This window comes from Enhydra lutris, unplaced genomic scaffold (assembly GCF_002288905.1).
Source record: "Enhydra lutris kenyoni isolate GAN:26980312 unplaced genomic scaffold, ASM228890v2 scaffoldscaffold36, whole genome shotgun sequence".
Classification (NCBI taxonomy): domain Eukaryota; kingdom Metazoa; phylum Chordata; class Mammalia; order Carnivora; family Mustelidae; genus Enhydra; species Enhydra lutris.
The window spans coordinates 18,636,037-18,655,883 of NW_019154120.1; the positions used below are offsets into that span (position 1 = coordinate 18,636,037).

The 19,847-nt window shown below is 39.5% G+C and overlaps 1 protein-coding gene across 2 annotated transcripts in view; it reads right to left on the reverse strand.

Annotated features, from left to right (window-relative positions):
• LOC111154249 (WD repeat domain 7) overlaps positions 1–19,847 on the reverse strand; it is a 364,619-nt gene that overhangs the window by 50,873 nt on the left and 293,899 nt on the right. The gene's annotated exons all lie outside the window — the stretch shown is intronic.

Below are 19,847 nucleotides of genomic sequence, written 5' to 3' on the forward strand. Positions count from 1 at the left end.
TTTCTATTGTTAGAACATCAAAAGAATATTAAAAAAGAAAACAACAATTGTGTAAAATGCCTTGTGAGTGAATTCAGGAAACAAAGCACTGATCTCTTATAGGATTTTCACCACACTTGAAAAGAATGCTATTTTTGTAGCCTATTGACAAGAGACTTTCCTGTTTCTTTTCTTTATTCACTGACAATTATTTACACATACTAAGGAAAATAGAACTATATTGTTTCGTAAGGTAATGTCATAATAATACTCCAAAATTATGATTCTGGGAACACGTGTCTTTTACCCAGAAGGAACATGAATTAAAAAACAATTCCTTTGTTGGTGCTTACTATGTTTTCCTATCAGGAGACTGACAGGGGGGTTACTGTGTGTGTGTGTGTGTGTGTAATTACTGAAATCCGATGTCTATAAAGTCAAGAGTTTAGCTAGGAGAGAAACTGAGCATAAACTGTCCACTCTAAACTCTACATTTACAACTACTTGGTTGGAAGGATATGGTTAAAAGCAGGTTTTCTTTTTTGAAAAGTTGTATTTCATTATCTAGTCACCATGACAACAAAATTGAGGCACTACAGCAGCCTTAGAAAAACTATCTTCAGAAAGGAAAAGTTGGTTTCTTCAGGTAGTTGGAATCTCTGTCAATATTTACTTTGTTAAAGCCCTAATATTATAGAAATAATCCAAAGCGTGATTAATGAAAAACAGGAAGTGTTTCATCCTCAAATAAGAAGGTTCAGACACAGATGCCACTGATGATGGGAGATCCAAAATGAAAAGCAATCACATCAGCAGTCTTTAAAAAGCAGTTTTCCTATGGGATCCCTCTTTGTGCCTTCGCATCTACCTATTATTAGAGAATCTGTGTTGATCTATTTAATTTTAGACCTTCCACCTCTTTGTCAAATCTGGTTGAGATCAGCTTGCCTAAATCCTGCTGTTGTCCTGCGGAAGAGGAGTGTGTGACATGACAGCTGGCTGATTTGTATATCTTCCTCTCATTGGCTGAGGAAACTGCCCAGGCAGTGAAACGCTCCAAGGCAGGCATGGATTTTAGCTGCTTCCTCATTTTGAAAACTAGGAATATTTCTAAATGTGCTTAAGAGCATCTACAAAACCCCAGACACTGTGCATTAGGACAGTGCTTTTTCCCACCTAACATGAGCAGAAGTTCAAGATAATCTAAAAGTGTACTCATATAAGATACCATGCTAGCAGATTAAAAACCCCTCAATTCCATTTGTGTATAGAGGCTTTGGTGTTTGGTGGGATTTTTAAAAGTCCCATAACCACATGATCAATCCAGGTGATTTAAAATCAATGCCAGAGCCAGACAAAGGCTGTTGTAAACAGCTCTCTATTTGGTTTATGGAAAAGGTGAAAAATCCGAGTGAAGCTTTCTTCAGGGAGAGGCTAAACCGTAAGACACTAGCTCAAGCCTCTGAGGCCACTTCATTCCCTTGGTGGGAATTCAGAAATACAAACTGAACCCTGAACCTACCTCTCTCTTGTCCAAAGAAAATCAAGAGAAAAACCTCTAAACACTGTGCTTATCAAAAAGTGATTCCTCTTTCTTGCTAATATAAGAAGAATGCTTTGGCCATGCTATATTTATATTTAAGGTAAGTGTATTCGAGAAGTCAAACATAGAGCCAACCAGTGCTCTACCCTTGGAAAAAAAGATATACCCTTTAATCTTAGAAGCAGAGGATTACTGAATAATCTCATTTTAGAATACTCATAAGTTGGGGCACCTGGGTGGCTCAGTTGGTTAAGCATATCCTTTGGCTTGGGTGATCTCGGGGTCCTGGGATCGAGCCCCGCGTTGAGCTCCCTGCCCAGCAGGGAGTCTGCTTCTTCCTCTCCCTCTGTCCCCCACCCCAGCTTATATTCTCTCTCAAATAAGTAAATAAAATCTTTAAAAAACAAACTAAAAACCCAAACCCCACAAAACAAAAAATGACAACAAAAAGCATACTCAAAGGTAAGTGCTTTTGAAATCCACCAAATTTTAAAGTAGTGCATCTGAAATCCCTGGACAAATGTCCCTCATTCAAGGTAGATATGAAGGTAGTACTCTTGGTCTTAGTCTCTGATTTCAAAGCTCTGTCTTCATAGTCTTTCGTTACTCTCCTTAGCAGAATCTCATGCCACTTACATTTTCTAAGTTGGCATTAAGTTGATATTAAAATGACACAGAATAATAGTTTAACATATATCAGGATACAGAAAATGTACAGGACTGTTTTCTTCATAGCCAATCCAAAACAGTATCTTTCATAGCTGTTTTAAACCCCTTCCTACTGCAAAATGTTTTACTTTGGTAAACCATGGGTCAGGTACTCCCCTTAAGCAGTCAGATATTCTACAGCACATTCTTAAAAAGCAAAACTCTCTTGACGCCACATTTACTCCTAGCTGTGTCTCTTCTCTCATCTTCCCAACCAAGCTTCTTGAAAGGCTGGTCTACACAGGCCTGCCTGCCCATGGCTTCACTGCTGCCAGGCTCCCGTCCCCACAGCCACACTGAGACAGTGACCTTCTGTTGCCAAATCTGATGGGCTTCTCTTAATTTTTATCTTCCTTGACCTTCCAGCAGCATTTCTCCATGAGACACTCTCCTCTTTTAGTAGCTAAGACACCACAGTCTTTTGATTTTCTTCATGCCCTCCAGCCATCCATTCTAATGCTTTTGCCAGATGCATCTCCTCCCATCTCATCCTTAAATGGTGAACATTTTGAGGGCTTTGTCCCCCTTCTCACTCTGTCTGAGCTTCTCTTTGCTGTATATTCACCCACAGCCACAGCTCTAAACCCATCAACATGTCAATGACATCTAAAGGTTCATCTCTAAAGCCAAAAAGGACAGCTCCGCTGGAGTGTTTACTAGGGTTATCAAAGTTAACATCAACAACTAAGTGATTAATTTTCCACCACTTCTTATTCCACAAATTTGCTTCTTCTCCAATATTCCCCATCTATTCAGTTGCTCAAACCAAAAACCTAGAAATCATCCTCACTACCTCACTCTCTCAATGACCATACCAAATTTATCATGAGTTCACCTTCAAATATATCTCAAACCAGTCCATTTCTATCTTCAGTATTCCTTGTTCCATTCAGGGATAGTGGTGAGGGATTTCTCATCAATGACTCAAATGCCTCTGTGACCTAGCACCAGCCCATCTCTGGAGTCTTGTCTCTTGTTGCTCTGCAAAACAATCTCCTTGGTGTATACTATCTTTTAGTGTATTACTAAGGATGTATTGCCACACAAAATGCCTAGTGTTCCCCCCCAATATGGGAATTTCACTGGATTCACCACTTAGAAAAGCAAGGTAGCTAAGAATGCTACCCCAGTTATGTTTCTGCAGGTGGTGTTAATTTCCTCATAAACATTAACAGAGGTACATTATTTCAGTAGTTTACAGCACTAACATAGTAGCTGGTACACAGTAAATACTTAATATCTGTTAAGTTAATAAATTATTTGAACAGCTGCTGCAGCAGGGGGAAAAATCCCACCATATTGTGAGAGAGAGCCAGGGATAGAAAAGTCTTGAATTGTGTGTTAGTATTTGAATAGCTGGGCAAAGCTCCCAATTAGGGACAAAGCTATAAGGGGTTAATAAGATATTGGTGACTTCTGTAAGCACATTTTCAGTTAGTGATTTTATCTGGTGGGGGATCCCTCCTCTTATAATCTGAAGAACAGAAAAGTCATCAGAAAGGGAACTGTGGAGAGAAAGGAGGCTTCTACATGTACCCAATAGTAGCTGCTTAATGCTCTGGCAGGGGGAGCTGGCCTAACATAATAATGGAATATGAAAATAACATAAAAATGCAATATGAAAATCTAGGATTCTGGTCTCAGCTCAGCTCAGGACAATAAGAGAAATTTCCCCACAGAAAGGAGTATCTAAAACCTCGTAAGATAAAATGTCACGATTTTATGTAATATTTCAAAGCAAACATAGGGATATGTAGACCATACTACAAAAATCTGTAAGTAGTTATACATGTGAATAAGCAATGTATAAACATAAAATTTTTGTGGGGGGGGTGTGAAGGGGCTGTGATTGGTTTTCCTCTCCTCTAAACCTTTCTTTAATATTGCCACCTTGCCTTTTCAATGGTGATACCTCCCCATTTAAATCAAATTCCATTAAGACCACCCTAAGGCTCCATTTTTGTCCATATGATTCTAAATCTAATGCAAGCTATTCCTATTTTTAAAATGTTTGATTTTACAGAGCGTGGGGACTTCAAATACTAATTCACAGTAATTCAAACATTATTTGTTCCTCTTATTATCTGCCATCTTATTCTGTAAACCCAGAGCTTCTCAACTCCAGTCTGCCTTAGAACTACTTGTCAGCATCCTACGGAAATGTAGGTATCTGGGTCCCTGCTGCAGTGATGCTCATTCAGAGGTCTGAGGTAGGAAAAATTCACTCTGAAATTCCCCATGTGATTCTGACATGTCACCTGGCTTAGAAAGAACCACGCTAAATCAGGGCCCGGTGAAGTCACAGGAGAGCAACTCCCAGGCAGGTGGAAACATGAGAACTAAGTGCACACACCCCATGACATAAAGGAGCTATCGGCTGGCTCCGTATTACCATTCCTCCTCATTTCCCCTCGCATGCACTTTGCAGTTCTCAAAAACCCTTTCACATACTTGTCTTTCTGGCCTCACTTTGCTTCCTGGCAAAAATAAGGATGTTGGCCTCAATTATTTCTTTCAGCCTGAAAAAACAATGTGTGCCTGACATACAGAGACACTCAATAAATATTTGTTGAACAAATGAATGAATGCATGGCTACCTCTCAAAAACCATGGAAGAGCGTGCTAGGGGTTGGTATTAACAAGGTTTTTGAAAAAACGGTCTGATACCTAGTAAACTTAGGCTTCGAGAAGTTCAGGGACAGGGTTAGGAATTAGATGTAAGACTCAGTTTTCTGACTTGTCATCTGGTGATCTTTCTTTCAGCATTCTTGCTGAAAGTTGCCGATTAGACTGTGTTGGGTGAAGGACGGTCCACCTGCTGTATTCTGTATTCCAGCCACTCCTGATGAATGACAGACTGTTGTATATGTGTAATGGCATGTAAGCTGTTACCTTCTTCTTTAACCTCTGTCTACGGTAGAGGCAGTAATTCCAGAGGCTTGATATATGTATCTACAAGTGATAAATCTGTGTGAGTTACAGCTGTGTCCTTGTAGATTTACAACTATAAGTTTTAATTCATCTCTGACAACGCATTTACATAAATTACAGCAACACAGTAACAATGCCATATGCTGGGATGTTCACCCAGAGAAAGTCAAGAGGCTTACGGGAGCTGGCTTTCGTTCTATTACAAAGGGCCACTCTGAGTATATATGAGAAAGCAGCTTTTTGTTTGCTGTGGTGGGTATTATACTGATGTCTTCTTGCTCTTGACATTCCTCTGAAAGTAAACGATGTTTCAACACCTTTCAACACATTAATGAATTTTCTACACTAAGGTGTAACTTTACACAGCGGCAGAATTACCTAAATGGTTCAACATTCAGAGGAATGAATGGGAATTATTTCTAAGCACCTACTCTGTCTTCAAGTGTGGCTGTTTAACAGCACTCTGAAGTAGGAGCACAAGTCGGCTGAGCTGGGAGGGAAGAGGGACAGTGTGAGGTAATCAAGGGTGACCCTCTCCTTCCAGTGCAATGAAGGGAAAGGCCTTTGGCTTCAGACAGGACACAGAAAAGAACAGAACCAGATCTTTTGAGGCCTATCCTGTACTTTTCAATCCCAGCTCACTGTTCCTATAGGAATAAAAGGGCAAGCTGATTCTTTCAGAGTAACTTTGTATTAGTCTACTTAGTTAAAAAAAGTTTCCTACTAAGAGTTTTCTCTTTTTAAAATTTTAATTGATCCAATTTTTTTAAGTAAATGCTACCACCAACGTGGGGCTCAAACTCATGACCCCAAAATCAAGAATTGCATGCTCTACTGACTAACCCAACCAGGTGCCTCAAGAGTTTCATTGTTAAACCAAGACTAAAGTCTCTTTCAAGTTCAGAAACTCAAAACTTTAAAGATGACTATCAATCAACCCAACCACTACCATTTACTGAACTTAACTTTAACTTAAAATCTAACAGTCATGACACTAAGTCTCATATATACGTTAGCTCAACTCATCTCCAGGAAGACCTAAAATTATTCCCATTTTACAGGTAAGGGAATAGGTTTAAAGAGGTTGGTTATGTTCCTAAGGTCAACCCCTGTGCTCAGGGAAGATGACAGCCTTCTTGTTATCTCAGGGATGAATTTCAATTCGTCAGTCATGATAATTCCATGCTCTTTGCCAGCAGAAGGCTGGAAAATGTGATACAATCCTGGTCAGTTGAGACATGAGAACAAGGCTTTCTGAGGGTATATCTGCTTTAAAACTTCCTCCTGGGGTGCCTGGGTGGCTCAGTGGGTTAAAGCCTCTGCCTTCGGCTCAGGTCCTGGGATCAAGCCCTCCATCGGGCTCTCTGCTCAGCAGGGAGCCTGCTCCCTGCCTGCCTCTCTGCCTACTTGTGATCTCTGTCAAATAAATGAATAAAATCTTAAAAAAAATAAAATAAAATAAAAACTTCTTCCCGTCTCTGGCCAGTACTCTCTGAATAGGTGGCTATGCCCAGTGCTGGTGGTCTAGCCTGAGACCAATATACCAAATGCAGCAAAACAAAGAGATGGACAGACTACGGTCCCTGACCATACCATTGAGCTGCTCATTTTCCCAGATGCCTCTGGATGTCTTGTTATACAAGATAATGTAGTTTTAAATTTAATGCCTCTTTTGTGGCTTCTATTACTTTGTAGATAAAATATTCTATTAAATCTTTCTAATGATTCCACAACTCTTTTATTTTAAAAATTCCTCTCTATGCCTAATCTAAGTCTATTTTTTTTTAAAGATTTTATTTTTAAGTAATCTTCACACCCAACATGGGGCTTGAACCCACAACCCTGAGATCAAGAGCCCCACACTCCAACTGAGCCAATCAGGCGCCCCCTAAATCTTTCTTTTTACGTGACTATTTTTCTACCAGTTTACAAAGAGCTCATCCCCTCCCCCCAAAATTTTTTCATGAAATATTGTTTTTACTTTTTCATTATGGCATTACTTTACATTTTAATTTAGTATATGTACTTAAGAGACTGTATTTTGAGGCTGATCAGAGTCTGTTGGTTCTGTCATGCCTTCTAGCCCTCTTCTTTCCTCAGACCCCATGGATTCCTTTCAAGGCCAGATCAACTGTTTGCCTGGACCACCGTCATGGAAGCCTCACAGAGCAAACTTTCTTCAGTCCATTCTCTGTGGCCCTGACCTTCCAAAATGGAATGTGTGATGCTGTTGCTCTCCCGCTTAAACTCTTCAAATGATCTCTCTGAATGTACCACTAACATTCAGCATAGTATTAATCTATATGCACTCTAAAAACTTTTAAATCCATTACTAGCATTGAAAAACTGGGAGGTTTTTACATGAAAACCCAGATTTTCAGCTTTCTGGAAAAATCAGACCAGGCCAAGGTCCACAGTTGCACGTGGCACCGACTGACAGGATCTGATCCCCGTACACGAAGCGTGTGTTCTCCTGTCTGCCACAGCACCCCCTCCCCAACCTCCTGGCTCCCAGTTCGATCCCTGCCACTCAAGGACAGTAGCCTGGTGCATTTTACTAAGGGCTTACACAGCTCTTTTTAAGAGAGTAGCATTAAAAAGATAAACATTTCTTGGAAGGTGCTATCAAACATGGAAAAATGAAAGACAAAGCAAGAGGGCTCATCTCGTTCTATTAATTCACGCTACCTGTTTCATCTCTGCAGGTGTCTGAGTTCGTCTCTTCTGATCTATGAGACGGAGACTATGAAGCAACCCGTCTAGGAAAGGCCTTCCATGATCTCGCCCCTCCTAACCGCTGGCTTTCTCTCTCTTCTCTTCTCAATTCCACACTCCTTTGCAACCTCTGTTCCCAGCAAAGCCCAAACTTTCACAGTTCCTGGAATGCACCAGAGGCTAAACGATGCCTCTGTGCTTTTGTTGATGCTTCCTCGTCTCTCTGAAGGTTTCTTCCTCCATGTGTGCCTATGGAGCCCCTACTCAACCTCAGTGCACAAGTCACCTTCTTTATGAACTTTTCCTGCTCTTAGCTCTTACCTCCACAGGATTCGCCTTTTCCTACCTTGTGTTGTCACGCTCTGCTGTGGCACTGAAACACTTTATTGCACTTACTTGCTTCACCTTTGTCATCGCTGCTGGATTACAGATTTCTAGCCCATAAAGTGGTTACTCCCTTCTGCATTGCACAGTGTCCTGCAAATACCTCTAGGCACCACGCAACAGAATCTCTCCCAACTGACTTCAATTTTACTGACTCTTGGTGTCAACCAATACTCTCTCCTCCCTGGCTGACGCCCAGCACCCGAGGAGCGCCAGCGGTTAACAGGCGCACTCCCTACTGCTCCCGCCAGGTCAGCTCTCTGACCTCGAGTTAACCAAAGCCACGCTAGCTGAGCTTGTCAATGTGAGCATGTAGTTGAATTAAATATCGGGAAAAATTATAAAATAAGAGTGGGAAGATGGTGTTAGAAAGATACACCATGCATACACATGAAATTAGGTGTAGGTGAGACAAAGTGTACAGAACAGGCAAAGTGTAAACATCTAGGATTGTACTCTGCGCCTGCTTCACACGGATCTTTAATTTCCCATCCTACTTTAACAAACAGAAGAAGGTTGAGAAAGGAAAATGTTCTAGAACTATCATCAATGAACCAATTATAGAAAGAAAAGGCCTTGTTCTCACATCAAGAGAAGAAAAATAAAATTATCTTGATAGGATTTAAATTAAAATGAAATGTTTAAGACACATATCATTTTACATGATGCTACACGGGAGCAACATTTCTGATGAGCTGAGCGACTCCCGGGGCTGACTGTACTAGATCCACAGGCTTTTAGAACACCTCCCCCCACCTCTGCCTTCACCAGATGTGAGCTCCATGAGGAGTTCTATTTAGGATAGGAGTTACCAAATTTTGACAGCAAGCTCATTTAAAACATCAACATCTCTTTAAAACCTATCATGAGGAGCGCCTGGGTGGCTCAGTGGGTTTAGCGTCTGCCTTCAGCTCAGGTCATGATCCCACGGTCCTGGGATCAAGCCCCACATCGGGCTCCCTGCTCAGTGCAGAGCCTGCTTCTCCCTCTCCCCCTGATGCTCTGCCTGCTTGTGCTCTCTTGCTTTCTCTGTCAAATAAATAAATAAAATCTTTAAAAAAAAAAGAAAATAAAACCTACCAAGAGCTGCAAACTCACGTCCTCATTATATGTGTTTTAGAGTACTTAGGGATCACATTTATTGAATACTACATGCCAGCCCTGATTCAAAGTACCTTGTATATCAAGAGTAGATATAAAGACTATAAGGCAGTGAATCCAGGATGAGTTCCATGTACTGTGACTCTCCTACCCAGTATTTTCTGATTTTATGGACTACTATGCACGAGATAGCTAAATACACGAGCATATACACATACATACACAAGGTTATGTGTTGAGAGGAAAAAGAGAACGTCTAGGAAGGAAACTGAATGGCATTTAGAAATGTACCTAAAACGTGAATTTTGAAAATCAAAATAAATTTTAGTCTACCTAATGCTTTTGCAAGGATGCTGAAATGCTGGCTCTGTAAACAAAAGAACTCTCGCCTCATGTATTTCCAATCACAGATATTGCCAAGTATTTTAATTGTCCTTCTTGGGGCAAAAATCTTGAATACTACCACTCAAAATATACCACAAATGTAAGAAGTATACAGTGAGTGACAGAGTAGATAAACAACAGGAAAATACGCAGTCTGCTCAAAATATTCTTTAAAAGTGTTTAAACATTCTGAATAAATGATGGTCTAATTTCAAGCACTGTTCCAGATATCTGTTTCTATTCCTAGAGATTCTTCTCTAAATAGCATTTCACTTTCAAAACAGGAAACTTGTTAGGTAATTCTTCAACATGGTGTCGGGAAGCCATTGTCTTCCCCAACCATTCATCTTATTATCACCCTCGATGCAGTATCTCTGGCTGGTGCTCAGAGGACGTCATAGGAAGCACCTGCCATAAAACCAGCTGCTGAAAAGAGCAAGAAGAAAATACCTAAAATGTCACAGTCTGACTAAGTACTGTAGTCAATTCTCACTGCAATTTTTGCAATCACCACATAAGTGCCCTTGATGTATAAACGTTATAGGCTTCTGCTCAGTGAAAACTGTGCCTGAAGCTTCAAAACTCTGCCTTAAAGAAACATCAATCTTACTGTCCACCACATACCTCAGGCCCATTGCTCCTTCTAACTACACGTAAAATCTTTGTTATTTTTGTAGAGAAGAACACACTGTTTTCCAAACTTCGATTAATATAGGTGTGTTTGCTGACATTTCTGCCGAGTCTTGATTAGCTTTCTTTGGATTTACAGTAGCCTCAGAGTGCTTGCCAAAATTAAATGTATTCTGGAAAATTATATTGGTTTATTTTTATTAGAGTGCTTGAAATCTCATGCTGAAAACATTTCCATATCTTGCCCCGCCCCCTTTTTCCTAAAAATGTTATTTATGGAAAATGCCAGCATTCAGTTGTTTAACACTTTGCTAACACCATGTAACTTTATTTCGAAAATCTGTTACTTAGTTTTTAATAAGCCACACATAAGAGCTGTCTCTAGGTACCTACGGGAATAACTGTTTTTCAGCAAAGATTTGTGCAATTCCAGGTATTAAGATAATCTGAAAACTGCTATAAATGAACCATTCACCTACGTCCAAGAAAACAGCAGTCTGTCTTTGGTTAGCATGTTTCCCGTATGCTTTCTTGCTCCTCTGGGCTTTGCAGATGTTGTCCCTTTTGTCCCTTCTGCCTGGCATAAAGTCCCTTGCCTGTCTCCTTCTTTGCCTAACCCCTAATTGTTAATGGCTCAATTCAGATGTCCTCTCCTTTAGAGTAACCTTCCAGACCGTTCTCCCTAGACTCCTAAGCAAGTCTAGGCTAGTGTTGTCTCCTGTGTTCTCCCACAGCATTCTAGATGGCACTACTGTAAAGGGTGATCACAGTATTTTGACCACAGGTTTACGTCTTGTCTTCCACACTACATTATAAATTCCTCGAGGGTAGGAATAGTTCATATTTATTTTCTGAGGTCTTGCATATAATATGGTGTCTGGAACAGAGAAGAGACATCATAAAATTTTAATTTTATTTTTTTAATATTTCAAAAAATAAAATGAGTGATAACTCCTGAATAAAGGAATAGTCTGTCATGTGAGATGAGAAATACAGGCGACAAAACAGACCAACTGTGGGTTTTCATTTTTTATGAGAATAACTGCCGGCCAAGAGTCATTCTGTTCTTCTCAGGAATGCTAGGGAGGGCAAAAAGAAACTAATAAACTGTGGGAAAATAGTTTCAGAGCATTCCGGCAATCAAGTGCACACATCTTCTTTTTTTTTTTTTTTTTTTTAAAGATTTTATTTATTTATTTGTCAGAGAGAGAGGGAGAGAGAGCGAGCACAGGCAGACAGAATGGCAGGCAGAGGCAAAGGGAGACGCAGGCTCCCCGACGAGCAAGAAGCCCGATGTGGGACTCGATCCCAGGACGCTGGGATCATGACCTGAGCCGAAGGCAGTTGCTTAACCAACTGAGCCACCCAGGGGTCCCAAGTGCACACATCTTCTGACCCAGCCCTCTATAAGCAGGAATTTACTCCCCCCAAAATCAGATAGGCATAAAAAGTTACATAAATCGGGCCATTCAACGTAGCACTGTTTGTAATGCTGTTATGTTAATTGATAGAAGTTTGGCTAATGAATTCTCCTACATCTGTGTTTTGGAATACTATGTAGTCGTCCAAACAGTTTAAAATAGCCCTTCATAGTTAGTATGTCCAATGGTGAAGTCCTGAGCCTCATCCCTACTCCTCGCCTGCTTTCCTCCCGGTTGTGAGGGCGTCTTCATCCTCTCAATCATCCCTGTCCTCTCTCTCTCACCACCGCCTCCCCTTACCTGCCCCACACTGCACCACCTACATCTGAATAATCATCAAGACCTGTTGGCTCTCCTTCACCCACCTGCTTTTCTCCATCTCTGCTGCAACAACCCTAGTCCCAGCTCGGCAGCAAACAGTCTTTTAAAATAAAAATGGGTCAAACCAATTCCGATTTTTAGAATCTTTCCTACAGAGAGAAAAGCACTGGTGTATAAAGACATATGTTCAAAAATGCCTATTGCAGCCTTGTTTGTAAGATGCAAAGCTGGATTCAATTTGAGTATTTTATCAACAGGAAAAGAGTTTTCTAAAATATTCTATTTTTTATAAGAAACATGCTAGATTAACGGTTTTCAACTGAGAGGTCTAGCTAGGATACACTATTAAGACTTTTAACTCGAAGAGTAGTGTGTTTATTATGAGTCCAATGTTGTGAAATAAAGAACAAAAGCCTTCCAAAACCAACAAATAAAAAATAACTTTTAAAAACAGATATAATTTCCCTGCTTAAAATTCATTAAAGGCATTCCATCACGCTAGAGAAGAAGCTGAGATCCCCATTGGCTTTCCTATCCAGCTCCACCTCCAACCTCTCTTCTGCTCGCTCACAAAATCAGTGCCCCCTGCACTTGCCTTTTTCTGTTACCCAAACTTTCCAGTGTTCTTTGTACCAACTGCTCCTTGTAATACCCTTCTTCTAGATGACAGCACCGTCTGAGGCTAAATGCCATCCCCTCAGTGTGTTCACACCTGAGCACCCTAAATATGTACCCCGACATTCCACTATATTATCCTACTACTACCCTGATGGTTCCTAGTTAGTTTCTTGTTTGTCTCCTCTCACTAGGAAAGATGCTCCCTGAAAGCAGGATCCATGCCTGTTTTATTTGCAGCTAACAGTTGGCATTCATCACATACTTGCCATTACTGCGTAAGACAGATGGACTCACCGGAAGACATAATACATTGTTAAGTAAAAACACGAACATGTTCGGGCACCTGGGGGGCTCAGTGGGTTAAAGCCTCTGCCTTCAGCTCGGGTCATGATCCCAGGGTCCTAGGATGGAGCCCCGCATCGGGCCCTCTGCTCAGCGGGGAGCCTGTTTCCCTCTCTCTCTCTGCCTGCCTCTCTGCCTACTTGTGATCTCTGTCAAATAAATAAATAAAATCTTAAAAAAAAATTTAAAAAAAATACGAACATGTTGCAGAAGACATATTGAGGAAGAGGGAGGGGGTAATATTATTTTTGTATTACAGAAAGCAGCCTCAAAGGATTTACAAGAAACGGATGAAACAGGAATTAACTCTAAGGGACAGGTAACGGCGGACTTTAACTTTCCACTTTAAATATTTGTTACTATTTGAGGTTGTTTTTTAAATGAGCATGAATTATATTTATAGTCAAAAGAACCAATCAATATAATTCATTTTGGGAAAAACCGGAATGCCAGGGAAGAAAGCAGGTACACCTCTCCTCCCTCACCAGCTGCTCCTTATGTTCCTCTTCTCTCTTTCTCATGGACATGCTAATCATCCAAACATTGTATCTAGATGTCTCACAGGGAGGATGGAAATGACACAAATTACTCTATTTTGACTGGCTAGGTATCAGTGGATCATTATTATCAAAGAAAACAAAACACTTCTGTTAGGGAAAACAACAACAACAAAACTGTTACAAGAAACTTCCGGTTGACAAAAATAAGAAAGAGAATCGGACACTGGCCATAGCCCACCAGATCCAGAGATGAAGCAGAATGAAAAATCGTAGACCAACTCCACACCCAATAAAAATCAAACAACAACAAACCTTAAGATTCTAACTACAGTTTTCTTTTGGGTTATAAAAGCAGCCACACACCCATGCAACGTAAGAAGGTCTTTTGATTTACATAAAAAGTTAAGTTCATAAATAAACATAACTGAATTTCAATAGATAAGTAATGAAGGGATAAGTAATATATGATATGCAAATGAGGGAGAATGAGAACATTCACAACTATTCCTGTTGAAACGAAGAGAAACTACAAAAAATTATGCTGACACCTGAGAAACTGAAAATAAGAATAATAATAAAATGGCTGAATTACTGAATTCATCTCTTATATCTTAAAAAGGATAAAGGAAACAGATGTGGAAAATTATATAGTAATAAAGTCCTTGAAAAAAAAACCCAGCAGTGGTTAATACAAGGACTTTGAATATATGCAAACAGGTAGGCCAACAACAGAGATATGGTGGCAGCTGAGAATACTATATTTAAAAATTAGCCTAAAATTACTTTACCCAGAAAGATTCTAATATAGCAGTAACATTAAAAGTAGTATTTGTAAAGACTTAAAAAAAATCATTGAAGGAAAAATATCAGTAGGACAAAAGATTAACGGTGTGGAAAATTAGGATAAACAAAAGAATGTTAAATATAATCAGATAAGGACAGATCAGTAAGTATATCTAGAAATCTGCTAATTACTTGACTTGATATCCTATTCATTCATTCTACTTGTAAGGTTAATCAAGTAGTCTGGAAATAAGAGCAGCAAATAAAATCATAAGAAAGAAATTGCAATAAATCTACCTGGTATGAAGGTTGATGTGTAACAGCAGGAGCCAACAGAATGAGGTTGACTGACTGTGTCTTATTTAACCAACGACTAAATAATAATCATGATGGCTAACATTTTTTAAGCCCTTACTATTGGCTGACATTTGCTTCATATATATTTATTATTTTAATCTTTACAACACATGTTATGAGAGTTACTATGTCCATTTTGTAGATGAATAAACTAAAGCATAGAGAATTGAAGGACCTTACTTAGGCCACAAAGCTAACAAGGAACTACAAGGGACTAAAAAGGATTCAAACCCAAGTCAGTCAGGCTCCAGAATCTGCTCTTACTGCCTTTTCTAATACGTAAGAGAAAATACATAACTTGCTAATTAATTTTAAAATCAAATTTGGTATGTTGCAAATATTATCAAAGATATAATTAATCTGCACCAGATAAATGCATACCAGTAAAGAATTTGAGAGGCCATATAGCTTAGTGGGTATAAGGAAATCAAAGGAAGGTCAAAGGAAAACAAATGCAAAGGAAAATATATTTCAATGGAATTATTAATGAAAACAGGGCCAATTTTCATTATTTTAATGTGGATTATCTTCAGCACTTTTGTTAACCAGGAGTGTTAGTATGTGGCAACTGTGTATATTCAGTGTAGGCAGACGTGCAATATCATCTAAAGACAAAAGGAATCGGAAAGGGGCATTTCTTGAAATCTTCACTGTGTTTGAAACGAATCATCCCACAGACATTTCTGAGTGCTTCCCGTGTAACTGGGGGAGGACCATGATAGGGAACAGAGCATGGTGTTACTGAATGAAAAGTAGCTCAGAAGAGGAGGGGATTGATGATGATGATCAAAGCCAGAATCTCAAAGGCTCTGAAGCACAAAGGTCAAGGGCCTAACTTAGGTTTAGCAAAGGACAAGGTAGATTTCAGGTATACTGTTAAGGAAGGTTGACTGAACTCAGTGACTGGATGTAGATGGGTAAAGGACGAGTAAGAACTGCGATGTCCTGGTATAACTGCACCACTAACAGAAAAAGGTAGGTTAGAAAAGATGCTGGTAGAATATAGGCTTAGATTTTCTAAAACACTGAATTTGAAACCATGACAAGATAGCAGAATGGAAATGCCTAGCAGATAAAACCTTAAGGGGCTGGAGTTTAGGCTGAGCCCAATTATAAGGTGACATGTGAAGTTCAATGCATCTATCCTACATAGAATAAGGAATCTGTTAAGGCCAGAGGAACTCAACATGCGGGCTGATAACTCTTTATAGCATTAAGCTGTGTGATAGGTTACACGTCAGCATTCCAGAATTTACCTTTGGTCTAGAATGGATTATAGCTAGACCTCAGTTGTCACAGTACTATGAATACAATCAATCTTTGCTTCTATTTTTTCCTTCATTATCTGGCCTATGGCAGACCTGGTCATGGTCCACTACAGAAATATAGGTACCTTTCATGACTCATAAGAAAGAGGTTTCTCTATGCTCTTTCTGAAAAGATATCCCCTTAGAAACAATGTGACAAGGTGTTTCTGACTAACCAAAAATACAACTATGCCCAAAATTACCCACATATTTTTGATATAATTAAGGAATACTTTGTTTTCATTTACCATGTCATATAATGTTTCTTATTATATTTTTTACTCCAAAGACTCAGTGTTTTATTTGATCCATGTGTATTCTACTACGCATCCACTATGTTTTAGGCACTGAAAAATAGGCTTCAAAAAGGAGTTAAGGAACTTAAACTTTTCAATGATAAAGTTCTCTTAATAATTGAAGATTTAGATAAGACTTCTGCCACACTTTCTGTCATACATCACCGCGTTTTTTTTGAGCACTACGGCAAAGGAAGTAAATATCTGTATTTCCCACGGTGGGTCAGATACCCCCAAGTGACACGGAACAACCTTCGAGAGGAAAACTAGCTAACAAGAGCCTGGGAGAAACTTGTACAGAGCGGGCAGGTATTTATTACAGAGGCCGTGTTTCAAGAAGATTGGAAAATCAGTGAGACATAATATCAAGTCTGCCAAACCAAAGGCAAATATTGCTAGAGGGAGGATTTTCATTGCTGATTTAACCACACACAAACCTGCAGCTCTAAGGATTCATGGAACTTAATTAGCCTGCTTATCAAGAACACTGCCTACCGACAAAATTTAAGTACTTCATAGAGAGTTACTTTTCTTTTCTTTTTTTTTTTTTTCTTTTTAATTAAGCAAAATTCGAGTCAGGTATAGGCCTCAGTTGCTAGCAGTTGCCAGGTAAAAGCGAAGTCAGCAGCACAGCAGGATTTTTAACTACCGAGCTGCATCAGAGTTCTGATTTGCACGATCAGTAGAGAGTCAGCCTAACAGCACAGGTAAGAGCTGCCTTTAGGAAGGAAGAATCTGCATATGGCCTAAGGCAGCCCTGCTTAACTCGTCCACCAAAGTGCTCCTCACTGACGACTGTGAACTGGCCCCAGAGTCTACAAACACCCTCACGTCTCCATGTGACCTTGCATGTTCTCTACAATTAAGGTAATTTAATTACAATGTGATGCATTTCCAAGTTTATCTGAATACAATAGCAACCTGTGCTCACTGAAGACTAACCTAAGAATTTCACATCAATTACCTTATTTACTTCTCATGCAAGAACAGGCACTATTTCTACTACCTTTACCGAGGGGAAACTTCAGCTCAGACAGCTTGAGAAACTTCCCCAAGGTTATGAAATTCACAAGTGGTGGAGACGGGATGCAAGTTGCCCAGTTTCTAATTCATTTTCTCTGATACATTACACTGCAGCATTTTAATGGAATTTGTAGTTAAATTCGCTAACTCTTCCTCCTTGGTGAGCTAAGGCACAGCTCAGCAAACGTTTTCTGTAAAGGGCCACATAGTAAATATTTTCAGCTTTGCAGACCATGTAAGGTCTTCGCCGGTGACAATGACTCAATTCTGCTGTAGTGTGACAGCACCACACATGGCCCTCAAAGCAAGGAGCGCGGCTGTGTTCCAGCGAGCTTCATTTACTGAAAGGGGGCAGGGGTGATCTTGGCAAGAGCTTGAGAACGCTCAAGTAGACTTCATGCTCCATACAGATAGGCATATGTATTCTGTGGCTTTGTATCATCTCCTACTGTGTGTGTTTCGGAAGAACACATAGAAAGAAAATGGATTAAAAAAAAAAAAAAAAAAAAAACCAGCAGCCAATGCCTAAAAGTAAGGGAAAGGGGATTTAGTGTTTCTATGCTCTCTGTTACCAACCAATCTAGTAACGATGACAGGGAATCCGCACGTTCTCCCTCTTCTCCCCCAGTCCTGCGTTCTCTGCATCCTGGACAAACCACAGCAGATTCTCTCATCAGCTGTGACTCTCCCTGTATGGTGGTTACATCTTATCTTTCCACCTAATTGGAACCCCACCCCCTAGAGTCCAGTGAATTTACTAATTATCCTCTCTACATGTTTTAGGTCCTATTTCCGTATCTTCGCTTATGCTAGGAAAACCGTCCCACTCTCTCTGTCAACTGATTCCAACAGCTAGTCAGGAAATGCAGTACTGCATTCCCAGTTCGAACTCCCTAGTCCCTGGATTCACCTCTAAGACATCGTTTCTGAACATGCCAATTACACTTCTGCATTCTGTTCCAATGGCTAACTCACTTATTTCAAATACTGCAACACTGACACCATAAAAGATTTAAGAGAATCCCCGAAGTGCCACTGGCACTGGATGTAACTGGTAACCGGCAAAAGCAGTTAAGACTTAGAGATGTAGCTTCGTTTTCCTTTTCTCAGTGATTAGAAGAAAAGGTAACCTTTACTTTCATACAGAGCTGGAAGGTGAAGGTTACTCAGTCATATAACACTAACGGTAATCTGGGACATCAAAATCAAGAAGCTCAAGTGGACAAAAATCTGGAGGCACTAAAATGTCTAAATGTACTAAAACGATGGACAGAAAATAAAACGGACTAAGAATGACATTACAAATTCCTGTTAAGAAAGAATGCCTTTGATTAGTAAATGTATCCTAACTAATTGAATTAAAAAGAATAAAATATCCAAATTATTGTGTTTTTTGCATGTTCCCAAGACCTTCATTGAGACCTTTGCCCATAGGGCATCACGCTTCTCTCTGCTGGTTTTGCCAACTGTGTCTTGTCCAGTAACAGTCTTCTCTCTGCTTTCTATACTTCAATTTTAAAGAAGCTTGGAAAGGTCCCTTTGTTCTTTTCTTTTTTTTTTTTTTTATCTTTCCTTATTGATGCTTGTGATTTATTTCTCTCAAGTCTGCTAGTAATGATATATTCTCATTTTTAAAAACTGTCTTACCAGAATAGATGCTGAAAACGCTACTTGAAGAATCTGTCCCTTTTAGGAGAGAATCTTATAAACAACATGGAACTTAATTTTTAAACAAGTATTTAGAGAGATTTCACTGCTCAGAGTTCAGAGTAAAACAAACAAACATATGGCCACCGATAAGGAGTTAATGTCTAAAAAAAATTGACAGAAACAAAATTCAACAGTTACACGAGCATGGCAAATGGTCCACCCTCTACGCTCTCACACAAAATGCACACTTACACATTAGAGACTGAGAACATTTGCATAAAGAAACGTGTTCAACGTTCCAACAGTATCCCCTAAACTTGTTTGACCCCTGAAATTTTTACCCCCAACATCTATTAGCAGCTCTTAGAACTACTGTTTTCATGGAAAGCAGCCAGGGAAGCTTTTGGAGAATTAATTAATAGCCTATTAAATTTTAGAGGCAGTATAAAATTTTAGATATATCCTTATGAATTTCTTTATATTACTTCTGGAAATTCCTAATACAGTTGACTACATACTTATCTAACACAGTTGAATATAATTCCTAATACGGTTGAATAGATCAGCATTGATAAATGCTATAATGAAACATAAGAAGTTATGACTTGGAACTATTTATCAATGAGCCCTATAAATTCACCATGATCACAGGGGAGCTTAGCCCTGGTTTTGCCATTTGTTAACAGTATGACCTCTGGGATAAAGAGATTTAAAGCCTCTCTTGGAGCTTTGATTCACTTATATCTAAAGTGGGGCCAGACCTGCCCTGTCTAACCAACTGGGACATTTTGAGAATCAAGTGATCAAGATGAAAATTAAAATCAAGAACAATTCTTCATAAACAATAAAGTGTT